The sequence below is a fragment of the Cupressus sempervirens genome, chromosome 2 (genome assembly GCF_028749045.1).
Source record: "Cupressus sempervirens isolate cs-2001-9-10 chromosome 2, ASM2874904v1, whole genome shotgun sequence".
Lineage (NCBI taxonomy): Eukaryota > Viridiplantae > Streptophyta > Pinopsida > Cupressales > Cupressaceae > Cupressus > Cupressus sempervirens.
Window position 1 is genome coordinate 46,349,276 of NC_143119.1, and position 25,138 is coordinate 46,374,413.

Genomic DNA, 25,138 nt, shown 5'->3' on the forward strand with positions numbered 1-25,138 from the left:
CGATTTCCAAAGATTAACCCCCTTTTTCTGAAACTTCACTTTCTTGGGCCTACCTATCTTAGCAAAGATTATTATTTTTTTATTGTTTGAAAAGGGGACATGACAAGTCCTCCCCTCCCAAAAATTTCTTGTCCTCAAGCAATGGCTAAACAATAAACCAATCAATCCACATGGATCCCAAATGTAGTCATGAACTATACTACTACCAATTAACACAGGCTCCTGCAATATCCTCTGCAATATGACCAAGAGGAATCCATAATCAAACTGACAATTATAGCTCAACCAAACTCCAAAGTCACCACTACCATAGTCAAAAACCCATGAGACACAAACTCTTAGAACATCAGAACCCAAGTAAAGTGGACAAATCAAACTACCAACACAGTAAATACCATCAACGCATCCCACTGGCCTATACGGAATGTACAATCCAACTCTGCAACAATGGTGAATGCTCTCAAATGAAACTGTACCAAGTATGGAGAATCCACACACTGTACAACTCCTGCAGTCAACACAACTCTGCAAATCATTGGCCACTATCTCATAACCATAACTCCCATGCACTGCTGATGGTGAAAAGACATTACAAGATAAAGAGTAAGAAATGGAATCCAAACCAAATTTGCCTGCCATCAACTCCTCAAAAAAAGGATCAAATGCTAACTGATGTACATACCCTGCAATATAATGTTGATTAAAAAAACCAACCTCAGTCAACAGCTCACCATGAACAAGTGATACAACCCACTATGATTGATCACTAGCTAAGTCAGGAGATGTCATAGCCAAAGGAGTAGAATCAATAACAACACGCACTAAAGCATCACTCCCAAACTCCTACTCTAAGTCACATATTATCAAGCTATCAACTGCAGAACCTATCACCATGTCATGCCCATCACAAATCTCATCTTGAGGCATCAAATTGTCCCATAACTGATGATAAGCACTAGGAACCAAAGTACATCTCTGTATCATTATCTCATCAACATGGTCATAAAAGGTAAATTGATGAGCGTACCTCACAGTGTAATGCCAATAGAATGCGCCAATCTCAATCAGTGGCTTAGACTGTAATCCAGATGAAACTAACTGCAATTGATCATTAACCATGTTGGAACTGACTACTACCTCTGAAGATATAACCAAGGGAGTAGTATTACTAGCAGGAACCGTGCCAACTGCCCACTCACCAACATCACACATGATCTTTGATACATCTCTAGTCTCTGTGCCATCAATACTAGAGGCCACCACCATGTCAGGCATACAACAATCTGCTACAACACCCAACTCAACTGAACCTGACTCTAGTGGGAATGAACCTGATATGCCAATGTTAGTATCAAGAATGGATGCATCCCCATCTCCACTATCTCTGACAATCTCGGCCATGGACATCCTCGGATCACCAAACACCACATATTGTGACTGTATAGAATCAGGTAAAGACTGTAGTCACTCTAACTCCATGGTCACCTTAGCCAAATGAAACTGTGACTCCTTGAAAGCCAACTGTGTACTCTCAAGAATCTCATAAGTCACCTTAAGCTGCTCAATAAGCTCACTCACCTCATCATACTTAGCCAACAATGCATCATATGTTGTACTGCCCCACTTCATAAGATAATCTTTGTCGGCTACCAACTGCATATAATCCTGTCTCAGAATCTGGATAGCCTCCCATAAAGAGTGGAACTCTATCAAGGAAAGATAACTGCCTCCCTACTCATCACTAGTAGGAGAACCCCATCCATAAACTACTAATAACTGACGAGCAGCATTGAAATGCTGGCAAGTGATAGTAATTTCTCGGTCACTAACTCTCAACTGATTAGACACATGATGGCACTGGCTTGATTGTCTCCTACAAACCTCCTCTGATGCACTGTCTAAAGGAGTATCCTCAAAGTTACTAGTCTCTAGAGTATTACCATCCATATCCTGTGAATCAAATCTAAAACTCATATCAACATACAGAGTATCAAAAACATTAGCATTGCTGTCCAACTCCTCTATACCCAAGGAAACTAAGTCTTCAAAACTGCCCATTGCATCCTCCTGGATATCATCAATGCCAATATGATCCTGGGACTCATTTATACACACTGCCAAATATGAAATATCATCAACACATTCCAGCAAGTATGGTCGACTGGATATATGAACAAAGCCCAACATCGGTGTATAAAAACTAATACCAACATCAGACAAGATATTGGCACAAGAAAAGACAACACTGTGTAATCTGCTAATCAAATCCATGATAGCACCCAAACAAATACTGCTACCAAAAAGTGTTAAATATCTCCAGTCAACTAAATCCTAAATGCCAATATAACAATCTCGTGTCCATATCCGTAAACTAGAATCAACTGGTAACTCAAGAAAACTCCTCACCTGAGTAATATGACCAATACCAACTAACTCCACATACCTGTCATGATGAGATAATGAAGTCACAATACTATCTTTGTTCACCTTCAGCTGGCTGGACAAATCATGTGAAGTACTACCAGCCTCAACCTCATGTGATGAAGCATCTAACTGTGCCTGGTACTCTTTCTCAACAAAGTCATGAATGCTCAATGTATGCTCATCTCTACCAGGTATCTCACCATCCTGCACAACAACATCCTCATAATCATCATCTGAACCCACTACACTGTAGTCACTGCCTATTGTAACTATACCATCCTGAATACCTGTGGCATCACCCTTTGACGACCTGTAAACAATTGTCTCAATTTGACTATCAAGTTGACCGTTACTATCAATCTATGTAATATCCTTTCCCACCACCTCCTGTGGCAGAGTAGAATCTGAGACCTCTACCTGGCTATCAGTTAGTTTCTCAAACTCCTCATGCAAGTTCTTGGGAATTGTGTCATCTGTCCTATGAGAAAATTTGCCAAATAGAAATCCAGTCAACTTATCCCCCTTAGCTGGGTCGGACAACATGTCATTCATTATACAGTGGTGCTTAACCAACTGTTCAGACATATCATGGCTTATTTTCATAAGTTTATCTCGAATGTCTAAATAACCATCCTTTCTACTATTTTGACTCTGGATATCAATTGTCCAAGATCGTGTCCTCTGAGACTCTGTACTATACCTGTCCATTTTGGATAAAGTAGAATGTAACCCCAATAGGATATAACTTCTTCAAACACCAAGAACTAACATGCAAATGATTAGAAGTAGCATGCAACCATAGATTTTGACATGCAACTGATTAGAAGCAACATGCAACCACCAAAATCACCAAGAACTAACATGCAAATGATTAGAAGTAGCATGCAACCATAAATTTTGACATGCAGCTGATTAGAAGCAACATGCAATCATAAATTATGACATGCAAGATCTGGGTAGTTGTCAAAACTGACATGCAAGATCTGGGTAGTTGTCAAAACTGACATGCAAACTTCTAGAACCACCAAATTCACCAAGAACTAACATGCAAATGATTAGAAGTAGCATGCAACCATAAATTATGACATGCAAGATTTGGGTAGTTCTCAAAATTGAAATGCAAGATCTGGGTAGTTGTCAAAACTGACATGCAAACTTCTACAAACCCTCAGGCTGGCAAGATCATGGCTCTAATACCACTGAAATGTCCCTTTTCTGATTTTACATGATATTTCATGCCTCTAATCAGATCTTTAAGATCAAACAACTAATATCACAAAGATCCACCAAATTTCTCAAGAAACCCCAAATCGGGTATGCCAGAAATAGTGCCAAAAGCTTCACAACTTCACAAATTATTAATAAATCTGAAAGTGGAAATTTTTACATAAATTTGAGCAGCATAACAGCCTAAAAAAATGAAATTTCCAGATCCATATAGCCTTTACACAACAATTCACAAATGTAGGACAAAAACTATGCTCATCGGGCTCCCGAAATTAACACCAAAATGCCCGGAAACACTACAAAAACACTAATAATCTATCTCAGAAGTTTAATCACATCCCAATACATATATTTAGCTCTATTTTAACATCTTAAAGTCTTAAATACAGCAGCAACCCAAACTGATATGAAATACTCAACTGAAAACACCAAACTCATACAAAAAACACACCCGAAAACCCACAAATCTGCACTGTTCAGCACAAAGGAAAACTCTGTATGAGCATGCACATGGAATGGCTTCAAACTCCCATCCTTAGCCTTCCTAGAAACCTGCAAACTCCTGTTCTTGGGTCTCCCTGGAAACCTGTAAACTCCCGTTCTTGGGTCTCCTTCTCCACAGGTTTGGCAGCCTCTAAACAATAACAAAGAAATGAGCAAAATCAAGTTCTAGAATTAGCCCAAAATGCCTCCAAACCACTTAAAAGAGGGCATAACCGTAACTCACGTCTAAGAGAGGTTAATGAAATATATTTTAATAATAATTTCATTTATTAGTCCAACGGTTTCCAAAGATTAACCCCCTTTTTCTGAAACTTCACTTTCTGTCTTAGCAAAGATTATTATTTTTTTATTATTTGAAAAGGGGACATGACACAATCACCCTTGAAGAATTTCAACTTGCAGTCTTTAATATGAACCCTGACAAATCACCAGGGCCTGATTGGTTTTCAGGGATTTTTTAAAAAAATGTTGGGATATTTTAGGAACAGACCTATGGAAAGCCATTGAAGCATCACGAAATGGTGGATCTTTGTTGGTAGAAATTAATTTTTCTTTTATTACATTGATTCCTAAAAAGGATGGGCCGAAACATCTCGTTGACTTTTGCCCTATAGCTCTATGTAATACAATTTACAAAATCTTCTCAAAAATTATGGCTACCAGACTCAAGGAATACTTACCAAAACTAATCTCGGAAGAACAAACAAGTTTTGGCCCAGGGAGATCTATTTTGGATGGCATTCTTATTATTCAGGAAACTACTCATTCAGCAACCAGAGATAAGGATCCATGTATGCTAATGAAACTAGATATACAGAAGGCTTACAATATGGTTGACTAGCGCTTCCTCTGTAAAGTGTTAGAAGCATTCGGCTTCTCTCATCAATGGATTAACCTAATCTTTAAGTTTATCTCTACGCCTAAAATATATGTTCTCATCAATGGGACCCCGAAAGGCTTTTTCGAGATATCTAGGGGTATTAGACAAGGAGACCCTCTCTCTCCTTCACTATTTATCATTATGGCTGAAGTTTTTGGAAGGGCTATTTCGGATGCATATTTAAAATGAAGGATTTCAGGTATCACTATAACTAGAAATGTTCCTAACATTACTCATCAACAGTACGTGGATGACACCATCCTACCAGGTAAAAGCTCAGTTCAAGAGGCTTTGGGCTATAAAAATATTTTGCAAACCTATATGGATGCATCAGGACAAAAATTGAACAAAGAGAAATTTGAGATTTTCTTTTTGAATACCAGTCTAGACAAGGAGAATTTGATTTGTAGGATCATGGGATTTACAAAGGGTTTGTTTCCTTGCAAATAACTAGGAATCTCTCTAGAGAAAGGCTCGAAACATTGCAAAGTTTGGAAGGACACAATTGAAAAGGTAGATAAATGAATTGGAAGTTGGAAAAACAAATGGCTATCGAAGGCTGGTAAAATTACAAAGATCAGGTCAATCCTCTTAGCCATCCCAATCTTCCCTATGGCTTGTTTACCTCTTTCTAATTGGATGTCTTTGTCATTCGAGTCCAAACTTAGGAACTTTTTATGGAAAGATAAAGAAGAAGATAAGAAACTGGCCCTTATAAAATGGGATAATATATGCAAGTCGAAAGAGTATGGGGGCTTAGGTATTAAAAAGCCCCAATGGAAAAATGAGGTATTGGGAGAAAAATTAATTTGGAGATTATATAAGGAATCTGATAAAAAATGAGCTAAAATCTTATTTAACAAATATCTCAACCCGTTAGACCCAGAATCCTTGTTTAGAATGGATAGACTCCCTAAAGGATTGGAATGTTGGAACTTTATGACTAAATGTCAGAGTCTTATAAGTAAATTTCTAACTTGGGATGTAGGGTCAGGTGACAAGGCATTCTTTTGGGAAGATTCATGGGACAGACTTCCTCCGATTGAATCCTCCCCCACTAATGATATTCTTAAGCAAAGGTTGACCTCTCTGTGGGGTGGTAAAGTTAAGGACTATACAATTAAAGAAGTTTCGGACAGGGTCCTGAAATGGAAGTGGCGCTCCTTGGACAATTTAGAATTTGACCCAAACCTAATAAAGGCTTATGAGAAGATCATTTCCAGCAGAAATATCAAACAAGCCGCAAAGTCGGACAATCTTATTTGGGTTGGATCTAAGGATGACTCATATAGTGTGAAACAAGGATATAAGGCTATCATTCAATCTAAAAAATGGCCTAAGATTGAAATTTCACTTAATCTATGTTGGGATGCAGCATGTCTTCCTAAGGCTGGCTTCTTTTTATGGCTTGTCCTACAAAAGAGGGTCTGGACTGCGGATAGGTTATTAAGATTCGGTATTATAGGCCCTCATTGCTGTGTTTTATGTAAGCAAAGTGATGAAAATGTAGATCACCTATTCCTCAATTGTCCTTATGCGCTCAATTGTTGGGAATGGCTTAGGGCTCATCTTAGCTGGGCTACCCCTTTGCAAAACTTTGTTAAAGGGTTGCTCGGCTCATGACCTACGAATTTGATAGGTGGGGTTTATAACAAGCTCTAGAATATTTTCCCCTTGATTATGGTTTGGGAATTATGGAAGGAGAGAAATCACCGCATATTTCAAGAAAAAGCATTGAACACCAAAAGGTTTATATTAAAATTAGAAGCTTCTATAGTGGAAGTACTTAATGCTGATCTTAGGAAATCATCTAAAGAAGAAGGCTCATTCTCAATGTGGGATGGGTTCATGAAGAAAAATTGGCCCACCATTATCAACCCTCCACTGGTTCACTCTTCTCACAATAAGGAGGCAAGAGCGAACTGCAAGTGGGTTCACCCCCCCTCTAGGGTGGCATAAATTGAATTTTGATGGTGCAGCCTAGGGCAATCCAGGGATAGCCAGAATTGGTTGCATTATCAACGATAAGAATGGAAAATGGTTAGCAAAGTTGGCTTTTCCATTGCCTTCGTCTTCTAACAATATGGCTAAATTAGAGGCTCTAGAGCAAGGATTACAACTTTGTGAGAAAATAGGCTTGTCCAAGATCAGAATTGAAGACGATTCTCAAATTGTTCTTAATGCGGTTATAAAGAAAATGACTCCAAATTGCATGCTAAATTCAAAGCTCCAAGAAGTCCTCATGTTATTAGATAAATTCGAGGAAATCCATATTACTCACATTTTTAGAGAAGAGAATTTTAAAGCTAACGGGTTAGCTAATAAGGGTGCGGATGGGGTCTCAATTTTAACATATAATTTGTAATATATAGATTAGAACTTCTCCCCCAATACTTAGCCATCCTAGTAGCTAGAGACCATCCAGGTTTAATTACAATTAGAAATGGTTATAATAAAATAGATATATAAGGAGTCTAATTAATTTGGTATCTCGTGTGCATAAGGTATTGAATTAATTAGGTATCTCATGCGTATTTCTTTGCAGTCTTATCCTAATGGATCTTTTCTTACTGCAGCTTTTGTACAAAGTTGTTCATTAAAAGGCACTTGAAGGATCCCACTACTGGTAACGATTTCCATAACATAAAGGATCTCATGCTAATTGAGTACGATGAGGTAAGGGATTCTACATGTAAAGTTTATTAAGAAGTGATATGTTAATCCATTATGATGACAATATTTATCGACTACTTTGTTAGAGGACAGATAATGAGGACATTAGATGCAGAGACAAAGTAGGATTTATACTAGGTTAGTTGTTGGTGAAGTCATTTCAATAGAAGCTCTTAAATTGATATCCCTAAACACCCTATTCTCAACTTGGATGGAGACAAATATCCATGTTTTTCACTCAACTGAAAACAAGATAATGGCCTTTTTGGGGAAGGTCAAACCCAAGAGATGGAATCATCTCCTAAGGGCGTTAGATGATATGACTCGCTTTGTGGTGATCAAAGCTATAGGAGAAGATGTTTTTGACTATAGTGTGACCTGGAGAACCAACAATTCCATAATTGGCTCCTTGATAGGGGTAATGATAAGGGATAAAATCTGAAAAGAAGATATAGTGAGACTCTGTTTTGATCTCTTTAACCCGGTATGGAGGAAAGGAGTTGAGAAAGTATAGCATTGATGATAAATTTAGAATACCATTACCTGAAAGGTATATGGGGTTACCTCTGGGCTCTACAGAGTTGGAGACAGCCCCTCGTCAGCAATCCCTCATAGTTAGGGAAAGCCTGGCCTTCTATAGGGAATGGCCATGAATGGAGGCTAGTGTTAATTTTCTTCTACGATGGAGAAGGATAGGTGTAGAGGAAACTAACAAGTGAGTCTTAGATTACCTTAAACTATTCAATGTTCGGGAGTGAAATTTGATGACCTCAGTGAGCTAGAATTCTGTACCGTTAACACGAAAAAGATGAGTAGAAACAAGGTCTCATTCGAACTGCCTCCCTATATGGCTGTGGACGAATCTGATGATGTTCCAGAGGTGATCATGGTTTCGTGGAGGAAACAGGAAAGGAACAGGGATGAAGAGAACTGAATGTTGAATTAGGGTTTGAACTTTTTTTCATAAGAATACAGTGTGTAAGCTCTTGGGTTTGTGTTTCGAGCCCAATTTTGCTATATTAGATAGGAAAGGTATCAAGTATTCTGAAACTCTAATCTCATATAGATACATTAAGGATAAATTAAGTATTGACTGTTTCGACCCGCTAGGGGTTTTCTTGCTAGTAGCATCAGATGTATTAAGAGAATGCTTAAATGTAGTTAAAGGTAACAGAACTTGGTGTTTATATATATATGGAATGGTGAGTTTTGTCGTATATGCAAATGCTTTTATGGATGATTCCCTGAAACTTCCTTTTGTTTGGTCAAAGATTGTTTTGGGACTTGCCGTATTAATTTTGGAGCCTAGAATTTTTAATGTCTGGTATGATGAAGTAGGATTTATGCTTATTCAAGAGTTAGAAGGTTTGTAGCTAGAGGAAGATACGTTGAAGTATGGTATTCGGATTTGAATACAAAGTTAAATCCTTATAGCATTGAATGGGGTATGTTTGTTTCAAGTCTTGTATTTTGCTTCTGTAGTTCTATTCTAGGATCCAAACTATAGATTGGTATGTATCCTCACAAACGCAATATAGATGTCTGTCATTATCTGATATTTCTTTAGCAAATGGATAATTGTTGCTGTCTCGGCTATGGTTATGTTTATATTTTTTCTCATTTGTGTCGACCATCATAAGTCTATTTAATGTTCATGTTCGACTTGAAATTTATTCAAAAGTATTAAATCAGATATTTGACCCAAGATCTATTAAATAATGGATCTCATTTGTCTGGTAAAGGATTTGTAAGCTTTGACAATACTCTTTTCAGAATGTTTAGGAGGAATCCTTTCAAAGCATTACAAAGATGGACATTTGCTTGATGACCGGTTCATTACTTTATGATTTTAGGCTGGCCTTTTATTGTAGCTTCCAGAGTCATTTCCAAGTTGTAGGATCCCTGAATTCTGAGTGGGATTCTAACATCATTTTTACTATCTTGGATGACTGGTAGTTTCGTGAGGTGGTTTCTTTGGTTAGAATCTCTGTAATTTTAAATGGAAGGTGTAGTAAGGAGCGGTTTGAAGGGTTAGCTGGATCATTTCCATCTAGTTCGTTTGTTTTAACATATCTCTATCCTGTCTGGGTTTGATTATGTAAGTTCTTATCTATGGTAATGGTTTAAAGACATAGAGGAAGGTTATGTTGGAAGAATAATTATGTGCTTAATTTAGGTGGTATAGGAGATTATGGTTATATTGGAATCATCTACAGGTATGACATCAAAATTCTATGTTACTTATTTTCTAACATAGGTTTTATTTAGCCAAAATTTTGGGCTGTATTTTGTCTTTGATAGGTGGAATATGGCTAGAATAGTTTGTTGTTTCTCAAATAGGATTCCAAAATATGATAGAATTATGGTCCCGCTGTAATTACTGGCTGTGTCAATTTGAGATCCGATTCAACAATTATTTGTTAGGAATATATTTAGAACCTTTTTTTTAATTCTAACTTCCTATGGTGTTTAGCTAGCTGGATAGATTATTTTGGTAGAGATGTAATGTTGCAGGGTGCGGTCAAGGTTGATCCACTTGAAGATAGAAGTATCGCTATGGAAATTGGATGTAACAAATTCGGTCCTCTTTTATGTAGCAGCAACTTTATGGAGAATGGATGAAATAAATTGTCAAAGGTGTATCCATACATTGATCTTAATGTAATTATAATAAAATAGTATGTAGGTCACTGGGGTATGCCCCTTTCATGAGATGTAATAATATAGGACTTCGGTCCCGGGCTAGACTGGAGGTTTTCTTCTCCGTTCTTTCCTACCAGTGCCTATTTGAACGAAGAAAGCTGTTGTTAATTTTTGCTATTAATAAAATTTATCATGGCCTTGGCCGTTTATTGATCAACCAAAAAAAAAAAAAGGATTAAATTGCAAAATTTTGCATTAAATTAGAAAAAATTGCCTTGAAGATTTTAAAAACATTAAAAATGATTGATAAATCAAAATTGAAAAATCGATGTTAGCTTGCCAAATCTGATTTTAAATGATATTTTAATTACCTAAAACATTATTAAATGAAAAGTTTTAACATCTCCAAGGCTTTCTTAATTTTATTTTGCAATTTTTGGTTCTAACCGGCAATTAAATGTGCAAATTTCACTATAGGCAAAATTAATTTTGGCTTGGCATTTAAATTTGGACCACCAATAATGATCTAATTTAATTTTTTGTCTCCTCCAGGGCTAGTCGGCCAGGTTGAGGGAGTAAAGGAAGTGTGGTATAAGAGGGCTCCCCCTCTTTCATTTCTCATTCCATCTCAGCTTTCATGTGTTTGGCAATTTTCCCTTGGAAGAGCAGCTCTCTCACTAGGCAATTTTTCTCTTGGAGGACAATTTTAGAGTTGGCAATTTTTTTTTTCCTTGGAGTAGATTTGTCATTGTTTGGCATCAATTTCCTACTTACATAAAGGGCTGCCATTTCTGCCCTAGGCAACTTGTGGTAGATCTAAAACTTCTTCATGTGTGTGGCAATTTTTCAAGGACTGATTTTCTTGCAAAGGGCTGCGATTTTTTTTGCACCAGATTTGAGTGATTTTACTTGGAGGAGGAAACACATGATCAAAAGTCTGATTTTTTGCAAAGTGTGGGCAGTTTCAATAAGATCAAAATTCTAATTTTTTGCAAGGAGGTTTGATTTCCTAAAGTTTGATCTGAACTTCAAAGAAGGCCCAGCTATTGATAAAGGTAAAATTTAATTCATTTTAGAGCTAAAGATTGGTCTAAACTGGATTTTACTCCTTGTTCTTGCTTGGTTTCGTTTCCCTTATATTCTTCTTGCATTCATCATCCACCACTTCATCATCCCATCTATATGTTGTAGTTTGGAGAGATAAGTGTAGATTCCATGATAGGACATTTGGCAAAGCAAAAATAAGCTAGACCACCCTAGGAATGAAGTTGGGAGATATAAGTGTAGTCCATCCTAAGGTAACGAAGAGGTAGAAATAAGTTAGAATCCATTGATAGATAGTCCATATCACATAGAATGAAGGGGCAGAAATAAGTGTTTAGGATGGTAGATGTTAGTGCAAGCAAAAACCCTTAGGGAACGAATACCAAAAGAGACAAGGAAGACATGATGCCTAAGACCACCTTCTTCTCGAAAGTGAGGCGAATAAGTGATACCAATATCAGCACAATAAACATGATACAGCTAAAGGACAAACTAAAGGAAGGACAATCCCCCATGGCAAAAAAGATTTACAAAAGTGGAATTGTACACGTGGCAGCCTTCCCTCCTACCTTGCCTTGTCCAAAATTGGTCATGGAATGTGCATCGAAGTTTGATTTGGTTAGTAAATCCATCATTTTTTATGAAGGGAAGAGAGTGTTGGCCAACATCGGCAGACAAGTGATCGAAGAAGCATTTAACATCCCTCAGTACAAAAGTATGATAGTAGTAATGATGGATCAGGCAGCCAAGTCATTTTAGGATAACCAAGAGGCTTATTTCATTCATCTAAAGCAAGATTGGCTACACGAGGGCAAGAAAGGAGTTACCAGATCATCAAGGCTCACCGTGTCAGATTTCATATCAGAATATGGTGATCTCGTTGTGCTTCTCAACCGGATCATTGGCCTAGCTCAAGGTATGCAATTCAAAAATTGGATGTACTTCTTTATTGATGAAATTAAAAAAAGAAAAAGAAGATTTGATTGGGCTAGGATCATAAGAAAGAATCTAGAATTGCAACTTAGGACCGTGCAAAATCAAAAGCAATTCTATATGGGGGTCCTATCTGTTATATCTGATTGCGAGATTATATGAAAATCTTGGGATTAAGGCCTTAGGAGTAATTGGTGATGGGCTGAGGCAATGTGTGGTGCATGAATGCTATCCACAGCTTCATTTGCAAAACAACAAAGACTATAAAATGTTTTGTGATGCCTTTGCCATGAAGATAGTAAGGATATTACAAAGGATACCTGCTAAAAGGCTCTCATCAGAAGAAAAAGCAAAGATTAAGAAATATGGGAGTTGGTTCATCCAGTTTTCGCAATTCACATACATTACAGCAGTAGGAAGCAAAATTTGTTCCAAGAGACTTCCAAGGTACCCACCTGACAAAGTAGTTTTGATGGAATTGGCTAGACAACTTGAGCATTATGACAGAATAATGAAACTTAAGGGTGAGACAGGGATTACCTTCTCATTCGGAATTGGCAATGATAGTTGCCCCAATCTTGTCACCTTTGTAGCTACGAAGAAAGAATTGGAATGGTACCATCTAGGATAGTACAAAGCAAGGCAAGAATTTGATCCTAACGGTCTTATCAAGGTATCTCATGAAAATGCGTTTAAACATGTTCCTAATATAAAAGATTGTTGAGCTAATGCCGAGGATGACTTTCATGTGAGAAAGCTAGCTTTCTCAAGATTGTCAGTGAACATGATGAAAGATATTAGATGGAGAGGCCTTGATATTCCCGATCAACAGGAGGATGATGGAAATGTGCTAAGAGAAGAATATGATAGAGTGGAGGGAATGAAGTTAAATCCAATGGATTGGAACAATCATCAAGATCCTTCCTTGGAGGTAGTTACAAGGATAGTTGATCTGCACACCGAGTCATGGTACAATGGAAAGTTAAGAAAATTACAAAGTTAGAGAATACACCTTACTTATGAGAAGATAAAGCCAAAGGAAGGTCCAGTAGAGTGATTCAGACAGAAGGGTGAAGTAGCCGGCAGCAAAAAATAGTTAGAAGCAAGAAGAGAGCCTTGGAGGTTAAGAAAAGTAAGGAACAACAGGAACCTCCAGCAAAGAGACAAAATGCAGCACCGTCAAGGGAAAGCATAATTGAGGCTAGAGGACGAGAAGATAACACAAGTGAAAAAGGGGTCATGGTAGAGGTGAGCTCTGATTCAGAATCAAGTGGTTATAGTGACAGCATCGAGTACTCTCCTCTCTTAGAGAAAAAATGTGGGGACGACATGGCAGTTACTAGTGGAGAAGAAGATGGGCCAATTGATATTGAGGAAATAAGTTAGGCGCCCAAGGTCGTTGGTGATGCTTTTCTAGTTGAACCAAATCCAAATTTAGGGAGATGCACTGCACCACTGTGGTTAAGGCAAATACTTATGCCAATAGGCGAGGTAGTAAATGCCTGAACCATTGAGGACATCCAAGGATTAATGGAAAAGGGTGATAGCGAGAACTAAAAAAAAATGGCAAAAACAATGGCAAAGGTGATTAGGAGCAACAGTGATGGTCACCAAAAGGTTCAAATTGCTATACCAATGATTAGCAAGGCATTGGATGAGATTGCAACTCAGGAATATGGAATAGTAGAGCATAACTTGAGAAGAAACACGGATGACATGGAATGTGAGGAGATCCAGGAGGGCATAGTTTCAATCAGAGAAAGGCTGAGAAAGGCAAATGAAAGGATCATAAAGTTGGAAGCTGAGAACAAATATTGGAGAGATTGCCAGCCTATCCAACAGTTGCACCAGGAAGCCCTTCCTTAAGACAACGGGAGCAACATAGAAGAGATACCGGCCCAGCTACATGAACTCAAGGATTGGATCCATGATACAATCCAAGACAGGCAAAATTTATTACCTTCTTTTATCTCAACATTCAAGTCATTAGTGGCTACAAGAGATAAATTTAGATTGTTTGAAGAGGAGTGGAAGGATTTCCTTCTAGTCAAGTATTTAGCTATTCCCAAGTTACAGGCATTCATTGAGCTACTAGAGAAATATTTGGAAAGAGCCAAGTTGGTTAATGAAGGAGTTTTGAGTATAGTAGAGTCTTGGTTTGTTGCCTTGACTACCAGATTGAGAATATTTGAGGAAATATAGAATGCGATTGCACAACATAGCCCAGGCGTGGACACTTCCATTTCAACCATGATGAGCGATGTTGGGGTGGCACTTGATTTTGAAGATATCAAAGAGGATAGCATCAATGAGACAGAGTTGGGATCAAGGTTGGATGAGTTGAGGAAGGTTGCCATCAAAAAGAAATATTTGGGCACCCTTGCCTCCCTCAATGCCTTTATCAAATATGCAAGAGAGTATGAGGAGGACCATGAGAAGACACTACAAGCAACAAGCAGCATGATGAATTCAGCTAAGCTCAAGATGAAACATACACCTTGTCCTCCCATGAAGGAAGTCAACAAAAGGCTAGCCAAGTTCATTTCCTTGGCTAAAAAGATGAAAGAAAAGGGTAGATTTATATTAGAAGACCATTTGATATAAGCCCAAGTGGCAATTTCTCTTTCTTCTTGGATAGGACAAGTGTCTTATTCTGATTGGCAACCATTTTGGTGCCTTCTCATTGGTTGCCATTTTCCCTTCTTTCATTGGTCCCTTGATGAGGTGGCATCTTCTCATTGGCTGATGGGGTGGCAACCCTAATTAGAGTCTCTAGGATCCAATCTGGATTATTGATTTTGCCTCTTTATCTCTACCGTCAATTGTAAATTTTGGCCTCTACATAAGGCCATTTTCTCTCATTTGTAAAGGGTCAGAGAAAATTGTTTCTAAGATAATGCCAAAATTTCTTTTCTTTATCATTGGTGTGACTTGCATCATGATTAAGAAGTTTTGGTGTTGTTGCATGGTTTCTACTTTCAATAGTTAGAACTAGATTTCATTTCAAAGTTGTTAAAGTTTCATTTCAAGAAATTGCCAAGTAAGATTAAGAGTAGATGAACATTTGCATGGTAGTATTAGTGGATGTTTGATAGGGATCTATAAGTAGGCCACTAGCATCCTAGCAACTTGTTAGGAAGCCTTGTGTGGTGAACTGGTCCTTTTCACTTGAATCAATGCATCTATGGAGGTAGAGCCACTGGTTAACTTTCATCAGATTCAATCCCCATCCATTTGCTAATCTTTCCATTCATAGGAGTAGAAGTAGAATAGCAAAAAGTTTAGTGATTGGAGCTTTGAAGAAGGAAGTAAAGAAAAACATCATTGGTATACACACCTCCCATTACCATCACCATCTCCATCAACATCATTTGGAACTCATATCAAACCATCATCATCACCACCATCTCATCAAAAGTCCAAGTTATCCATAAAGAAATAGCGTAAGGCCGCTTACGTGATTACCAACAAATCACATTGATATACTTTGCTAGTATCCACAAGTGTGAGGAACATTGGAGTTTTTGCTTATGTCTTCATAAGTATTATCTTTTCAAGAGAGGAATTGAGGACTCGATATTCCATATCCAGTGTTTAATTGCTATATGTTAAGTAGTGGTACAAAACTAACATCAACATCAACCTCAAAGTTTAATCCAATCCTTGCAAAAGTTTGTCAAATACTTTTAAAGTCTGTCCAAATTATATCAAATGAATTTGGCACAACTCTTTCCATTTTTATCATGAATATACAAATCTACAACAAGAACCAGGCTGAATTTGGCCGAAAATGGATTTTTTTACATTTTAAAAAATTTGTGGGGTCTATTTTAGTCAATCCAACCATCCAACCCTAAAAAAGACCACTTAAAAGGCCAAAAAGGTAAAACATATGTATTTGGAGTAGAACATTAATATATATGGTGGTGTGTTTTGCTATGTTGCTTTATTATTAGCATAGTGGTGTATGCACTTATTTGCTACTACATGTATATACATCTATATCATAAACATATACATATACATACACAAAAAATGCATATATATATATATATATTTATTTATATATATATACATACATATATATATATATACATACATATACATATATATATATACATATATATACATACATATATATACATATATATACATATACATATATACATATACATATATATACATATATACATATATATATATATACATATACATATATATACATATATACATATATATCTATATACATATATATACATATATACATATATATATAGATATATATATATATATATATATATACATATATATACATATATATATATATTATATGTATATATATGTATATGTATATATATATATGTATATATGTATATATATCTATATATATATATATGAATGAACCCTAAACAAAATTGAACAAATTTAGAACTTGAATCTCAAACCCACATCCAAGCTGCAATCCAAACAGACAACTTAGATCTGAAGTAATTGATAAATTATAGTTTTTTTTTTCTCTTTGTTTTCTAACTTCTCAATATTTTATTTTCCAAATTCTAGTGGCAACATCGGGGTGGAAATACCCCTCCCCCGTCCATCTCAAAATATTTGCCCTCATAAGCTAATGCCAACCTTGTAGCTTATCCCATTGTGCACACAATTGGAGCTTATGTGTGGCTATCCACACAAAGAACAAAAAAAAGTAACCCAAAATGTCTTAATGACCTTGTATTTGTGCAATATAATCTTCGGTTGTGCATAAGAAAGGCCCAAGGAGCAGCAACAAGTCTCATCGATTTGGACGATATAGACCCTTACAATGAGAGTAGCCACCATTGTTTACAGAGAATGACATCGCCAATTTGGAGAGGTGGGTTATGGAGGAGGGCGGTGGATTTGGTTTCACATGGGATGACATTGAGGACAATGAGGAGGATGAGTCATCACCAATTCTAGGAGGAGCTAAATCCAAGATGGAGAACAAGCCGCATACATCACCAGAGATACCGAGTGAGGAGGAATAGTCACGCCCATAGTAAGCTTCTAGGACTAGACCCTCTCCATTATTTGTTACTAGAGTTGGGAAGAGGAAGATATAACTATAATGATGTATTTACTTTTAATTATATAGAAACTATTTACTACTTTGTTTCCACGCCTCTTGTTGTCAACATTCCTCATGAGAATGCGATTTGTACCCACTTTGCATTAATATATCTAAACTCAACTTATTTCTTTTATTTCTCATTAATTTATAGTTACTAATTCATTGGATGCATCTTATGATTAAATTTTGGAAATAAAATGTATTTCTAATCAAATTTATGCAATTTCTTTCAGATCCAAAGTTCTTTACCAAGCTTTTCACAAAAATTGATCAAGTTTTTCCCAATTGTTTTCAAGCATTGGCGAGTTCTTGCCTTTTGTGAGTTTTCCAACTATATAACAATTGTCTCAAACATCAAAACCGTGGTCTCTCAATATAAATATCCAAATCAATACATCTCAAACATGTATCCAAAAGTCTCAAAGATCAAAATATATCAATCTACAAGTAGAACCTACGAAACTAAGCCTCATTCTAGCTATCAAATATCCAAAGTCTTAGAGTCATTTTTCGCTATCTCCCTCTCTCAGAAATGGATCCTCCAATGAATGTTTAAATTTTAAATTGAGTGGCCTTAAAAGTATATATATATATATACATGTTATATTATATATTTAAATTTAAACATTATTTCTTGACTCCTTTTGTTTCAATAGTTAAATATTTGAAAACTACCATATTAAATTTATAATTATAATATTTTTTATTTAATAATAAAAACTTAAGATATGCTTAAAATAATTAATATTCAAAAACTTAAATTAAATATGAGATTATTAGATAAGTAGGAGATAATTTCCACAGCAAGTCAAATTGTGATATTGCTATCGATTTAACTGTGTGATTTTTGAGCCAAACTCATGAGAGATGGATTCATGTTGAATCACTACTCATGAAATATGGGTCAATGAGTTTGACTCAAAAATCTCACATTTAAATCTTGATAGAAATATCACAATGAGATTATTGGTTTAATATATTTAAGATTATGATATAATATATGAAATTTTATAAATATTTAATTACAAATTTCATGGTTAAATATTTAATCGTTAATTTTATCATCCACAGGCATGAGTTCGAACCTTGTCACCCCCCACATTATTGATTTGGGAAAAAGATGTATATAAATGGAAAGCCAACTATTTGACTTTTAGAAAATTTCTAGTCTAGATAATGAAAATTACACTACTATATATTAGGTGCATTGAGCACAAAGATACGAAAAATAAAAAGATAAATTTATTAATGTCCAAAAAAAGGGGCCAAGGGACTACTTGAAACAAAGAAGTAACATAGCATATAGCTGGAACACCAAACTGTATCCGAAAAAAAGATAGAACAGAAAGCAAAGAACTAGAGTAAGAAGAACCCACTAAACCAAACAACCCATCTAGCTACTCTAAGCAAACCAGGAAAAAGTCTAAAACCTACAAATAAGCCCTAGGAGAGAAAATCCCATGCCAACTTCTAGGGGCCCTAAAAGCACTAGAAGGATATTGATAACTAGAAGGTCTACGAGGTCTCACATCCCTAAGAGACCCAAATATCCATCACCTAATTGCTACCCCATATGGGGGGAACCATTATGAAGAATGAGGTGACAAGTTGATCAAAATGCAACCTCAAGGGGAAAAGTTGTTGCTAAAGTAAGGTCCCAGAGCCTCCATGTCCCCTAAAGATAGATTACAAGGCATGTATAGTCTTTATATCTGAAAAAGGTTGGGAAAGACTAACCCAACCTAAATAAGGAATAGAGACTCCCTCTGATCTCATAGTACATGGGGCACAAAAAAATGAAGTTTATGTCTTAACCTCCCCTTAATGACAAAGTTGGAAAATTGTATCCTCCCTAGCCAAATAATGGTCAATTTGGATACAAAGTCTATGTGAAGCCACTCCAAAAGAGCCAAGCATGTTACGATGTGCATGAGACCAGCCATGAGATGGGTACGATAGCAAACAATGATCGTGTCCAATAACTCAAGAAAGTGCTCTACATAGAATATCATCCTTGAGTGAGGCCCCTCAAGATGATAGTGCAAGAAGTAAGAATATGTCATTTATAGATGTCCATCTTGATATGGATGTCCAACTCTTGTTGGGGTGGCAACAGATGAGATAGGGCATCTAGGAAATAGTGGAAAGGGGGAAGGTAATCGATAGCAATCCCAATAGAGCCAAGAAGAGTCGAGGAGTGAGTGAACTAACAAGCCCAATCAGTGGAATCAGAACATGCAATACCCTCAAAAGAGCAATAGGCTAGGTATGAATATTTTTAATGTCCCTCGAAGGAGTCGGCGAAGCATCGCGGATGAACTTAACAAGGTTGTGTAGAGTAGACTCAATATATTTGATAATACACCTAAGGAAAAGAGTTTGGACATGCTCCACTAAAGCCCAATCTTACTCCATTAAGGACAACCCCCAAACAATTGAAGTATAGAGCGCAATCAGTCTAATCAAAATGTCCATAAGAGTTAGGTTAGACATGTTGTCCTAGAACTGATGTTTGAAGCATTGTCTTTAAACAAGTGTCAAGGAGCCATAAACCTTTTTTATATGAGGTTGACCTGCCAATTTGAAAACTTGACTCCCAAATAAGTGTATGAAGAAGCAATCCCAATCTCCTCGCCCTAAAATAAGAAGTAGCGGTGAGAGGTCTTGAGAAAACTAAAGACATCACCTTAGTCTTACTCAAATTCGTCATCAATTGTTTGAAATCGCAGAAAGAAGCGAGGCCATCAAGGACTCTTTGTGAGCCTTACAAAGAGGCTATTAGGACCACATCATCTATGAAGACCAAGATAGAAATAAAAACCTAGTATAAGAAACAATCGTCCCAAGGGAGGGAGTGCACTTGAAGGAACTGCTCTAGCCCATCAATGTAGAATCCAAACAAAGTAGGAGACAGAGGGCAGCCCTACTTCAACCCAATTATACTATGAATGAAATCTAGCATCCCCTGAGAGATCTTGATGCAACCAACCACTGTCTTTTAAAGTCTTATGATGGCAATCAAGAGAGTCTTTGAAATTACAAATGCTGCGCAGCAATATAATCAATACTAAGAAAGAATCAATATATAATCTTCGCATGTGTACAGGAGATATAGCTAATTTACTTTTACAAGTAAAAGAAAAATGAGATGGCAAGACCACTGACCCATGCACAATGCATTACCCTTAGGTATTGGAACTCCCTAGAATACAATAACAAATCAAATGGAACAAACAAAAAACCTAGTGAGACCATGAAATGGGCAGCTTTACAATATATATTCAAATAATTAATCATGTCCTCAGCATATCTGTACCAGAGGTCATTTTGTATTTGCTACTTATTTGAAGAGCTTATGAATAGATTAAAATCAAGCCTATCTTCTTCTATACATAGATATGTCATCTTAGCACTCTATATATCTTGCATTACAGTCTCATATTTTCTAAGCTAATTTTGGACAGATCAGCACTTACAAGAACACACAATGAATATTCAGGAACACTACTAACCATCAGCTAAGTCTGTCTAACCACAATTGAGATTTTTGTGCCACTCGTCCACAAAAACATCCAACCATTACTGTGTTTCCATAGATAACAATGCTTAAAATAGGGGCACATCAATCCTTCATTTATATATGGAAGTATGTGATGGTTGAAACTTTAATGTTGCCCTTCCTGATTTAGAGTTCTGAGGTCTATACTCAATTAAAAATAATTCAATTTTGCAGTAGCAAACATGACAAGTCTTTGTCTAGGTTCTTTACTACTCCATTACAGATAGCAAAAACACTTCAAAGATCATATAAATATCCAACACGCAACTCTTACCTGACCAATAGAAATTTGATGTCATCATCAAAACAAACATCCTTGAAACAATAATCATACGTAAAAAATAGCTAATAAGATCATTATAGAGATTTAAAACTTGTTTTTGAACTAAATTCATTAATTCAGCTTTTAAAAATTTGCCCTTACCTTTCACATCTTGTGAAGTGCTTGAATCATCTGTTGTGGTTATAAATGGCATTTTGTCCATATCTTTACCAAGTCTTCCAACAAGAACCTTTTTAGTTTTAGAAGTTGATAATCCATGCATAGAAAACTCCTGTCGAAGCTCCTCAATAGTCATCTCATTGATATCTCTGTTTTCTTTGTGCTTGGAAGAATCTAGTTCATCTTTGTTACATCCCAATTTTTGCCCTAATTTCTCTTTAGTTAAAAATATACATTGAACCAGAATAAATTTTCATGTTCATGTGAAGTTAGTTGTTGTTCCATCATGGTAGTTATAGCCATTGTGTTCATGTGAAATGAATATAGTTTATAGCCGTTGTGTTCATATGAAATGAATATAGTTTATAGCCATTGTGTTCATGTGAAATGAATATAGTTTATAGCCGTTGTGTTCATATGAAATGAATATAGTTTATAGCTGTTATGCTCATATGAAATGAATATAGTTTTTAACCGTTGTTCAATCAGTTATTATTTATGATGAAATTCCTAACGATATTATTTAAGCAAATTATGAATTATGAAATTGATGTTTTTTGGCGAGAATGATTTTTTTGAAGGTTGCAAGATAAAGACTCGAGAAGGAGGGGAAGCATTACGAAATAAGGTCATCCGGAATGGGATTATCATGTGACCTAGTTATTATGAATATCAGGTTTGATCAAAAAGACGCCATGGCAAAGTTGTTAAGCTTGACAATTAAAGTTCAAAGTGGAAAGTTACATGAGCTAAAATAATACAAGATTATTAATTTAAATAAAAAGAATTCTTACCTTTATTTATTAAATAAGTAATATCATTTAATATTATATCATTATTTTGATAAGAATCACAATTAAATTATTGCAAAGTGGCACTATTATATTGGGATCTATAATGCAATAATGTCACTTTGAATATATCTAACTATAATCTAACCAAAATAATAATATAACATTAAATTATATTAATAAAAAATTTCATCCCTTATCCCAACGTTTCGTATTTCCAATCGATGGGAATCTCAATCGTTTTTCAATCTTCTAATGGCAGGAGATGAAAGGTCGACCAATATCTTTTATATACTGCCTTTGTCATTTTCAAAGGATAGTAACAAATGTTCGCGCCTGTTCATGCTCTCGCCATGGTCTTAGCTATTGTCTATCAATAATCTGAGTTGGTGATAAGTGAAAGTCTCTCTCTCTGCCATCAGTTATCCATTCTAGATTTCCTTTTTAGATCCCTCGATCTTCCTGCCAAACATTCACCGCCTATAACCTCGTTTTGATTAACCACGAAATCATTTATCTGAGCAGACGTGAAGCCAATCTTACACATTTTCTGAGAGTCAAGATTCAGCTTACATTGAAGACTTCACAAGCAGGGTGCTCAGTAAACTGAAGACAAGTAAGGTTGTATTAAAAACGTTATTATTTTCCTTTGCTCACGATTTTCTATCTTTTTATGTCTTCTTTCCTTCTGAGTCGGGCTGAAACAGAGTGAAGGAGTTATGTGTAAAGATGGAGTCATAATATTACACTTGTGCTCATCATAATTGTAGAAAAACCAACAAAGTTTGTAAATATTTGTTTAACAATGATAGTATTAAGACTTCTGATCTCATTTTTGTCTGATATTACCACTTCAATCAACAATACTTTGAATATAGAACTATACAATTATCAGCCCGTGTCATGAATCTGTAGAATTGTGTCATGAACTGTTCTGCCTCAATCAACAAAAATCAGTAATAATGATCAACTCTAAAAACCAAGGAAAGTCTAAGAATGCAGAATCATAAACTTATGAATAAGATATAACGAGTTTAGGCACCGAGGAATCACAGATCTAAAGATCTGTTAATGGTGTGAGGTGTAGATGAACCTGACACAAGAAAAACAAGAAAGATATCAATAATTAATTTTAATCAAAATAATCTAATTAGCTCATGTAAATCCACTTTGATAATTAATTGTCAAGCTGAGCGGTGGAGATCGGGTTATAAAAACCCACCTCTAAAATCCCTGGCCAGGGCGATAAAAGGGCATTCATGCCACAACAAAATGATCGTGTTGTTGTCCTAATACTTCAGCTATTCAATCGAATAGTTGTTGGGACCTCAAACCACCTAAGTACTCCAATGACTGGATCAATGAACATCACAAGACCTCAGGGTAGGGAGGGCCATTCTATTTAATTAGAACTTGTGGGGATAAGTAAAAAGGTCTGCAGTTGGGAAGTTAAGCCTATGTTAATGCTTAGATCCCCTCACCAAAGTCAGAGCTTGGTCAATTAATTGGAAGAGTCTCTCAAGAAAATTAGTACGTATCTTTGTTCATTTAAGTTTCTTTATATATGTATATAACTGAAAGATTCTTTCCATGTATTTAGATGTAACATAAATTGATTAGATGGAGTTTTTCTTAAAATAATTTAGAATAGGGTTAAAATTCAGTATTCTCAAACATTAGAATAAATTTGATATTCAGTAATTAAAATAGATTCAGAACTTTAGATATATCTCATCTAATAATTAGAAGATTAAATTCAGCTGATTTGTACTTGTAGAATAACCTGATGTTACAATCTTCTTCTTTCAATGTGGAAGTCAATTTTTTTCTAGTTATCCCCTGTAATCTCTTGTTGTCAGCACCTTGGTTTGTCTTGCCCCCAACATCTTCAAGTTTATGTTTTTTAGGAACAACTCCATCTTTGTTCTCTTTATCTAGGGAGCAAATACTTGAGTCCCTTTTAGTTGTAGCCCTTGTACCAACTTTGTTATATATATCTTCGTACTGTTTGTATGGGTCTGTGTCATTTGCTTTTGTAACAATAGCAATATTAATATTGGAACTGGACATGTTGTCATCCTTTAAGTCATTTTGAATAGCTTCATTAAGTCTGATTACCTGCAAATTGATTAGGTGATTTTTAATGTCAAAATAAATTCTGTCTAAATGTGTCTTCACTTTCTAGAGTTTCTTATCCAAGTCTAGATTAATCTATATAATATATTGTGAAAAAAAAAATGACCTATAGCTTGGGTAACTATATCTTACAACCAACTAGATAGATGACCTAATAACTGCATCAGCTCCACTAATTTGTAATTATAATTGATGAAAATACTTACCAAATCAAGCTTATATCCGGAAGTATCAAGACCGCGTTTAGCCAGCTCATGACGAAGGTCTTGCACTTTAAGCTTTTGCATCAACATATGGTCCATCTAGAAAAGAATTAAAAAGGAGTATGAGGAACAGTCTACGGGCATTCACTTCCTCCAAATACATACGCGAAGATTCTACAATTGGAATATCAACACAGACATTGTCCATAGCGGCTAAATTTAAAAAGTTAACAAATATGTTATGATATGATCAAAATGGAAGAAATGCTCCAATTGTCTTTCTAAAACCAGTGAAATCATAAACTCTTTACAACTGTATGTAAATGTAAAGTTTTGCAGATGAAATGACTCAGAGGAATGAACACATGAAGACTGATAATTAATAAGTTCCATAGTAACATAACATAACCAAATCAACCTCGATTTTGTCTAGATATGAAAACTTTGACTCTAGTGCAAGAAAACTTTTTTGGAAAAGAAAAATAGGAACTGATTTTGTCTGTTAAAACAATTGAATAAATTTTCAAAAGTTGTCTGCAGTATACTTGCACATGGTCCAACACTGAACTATA

General features: G+C 35.9%; 1 pseudogene; it reads right to left on the reverse strand.

The window, feature by feature from the left end:
• The window catches only part of LOC149570995 (poly [ADP-ribose] polymerase 2-like), a 109,237-nt pseudogene extending 84,572 nt beyond the window's left edge, over nucleotides 1-24,665 (reverse strand).
• Between the last annotated feature and the right edge of the window lie 473 nt (nucleotides 24,666-25,138).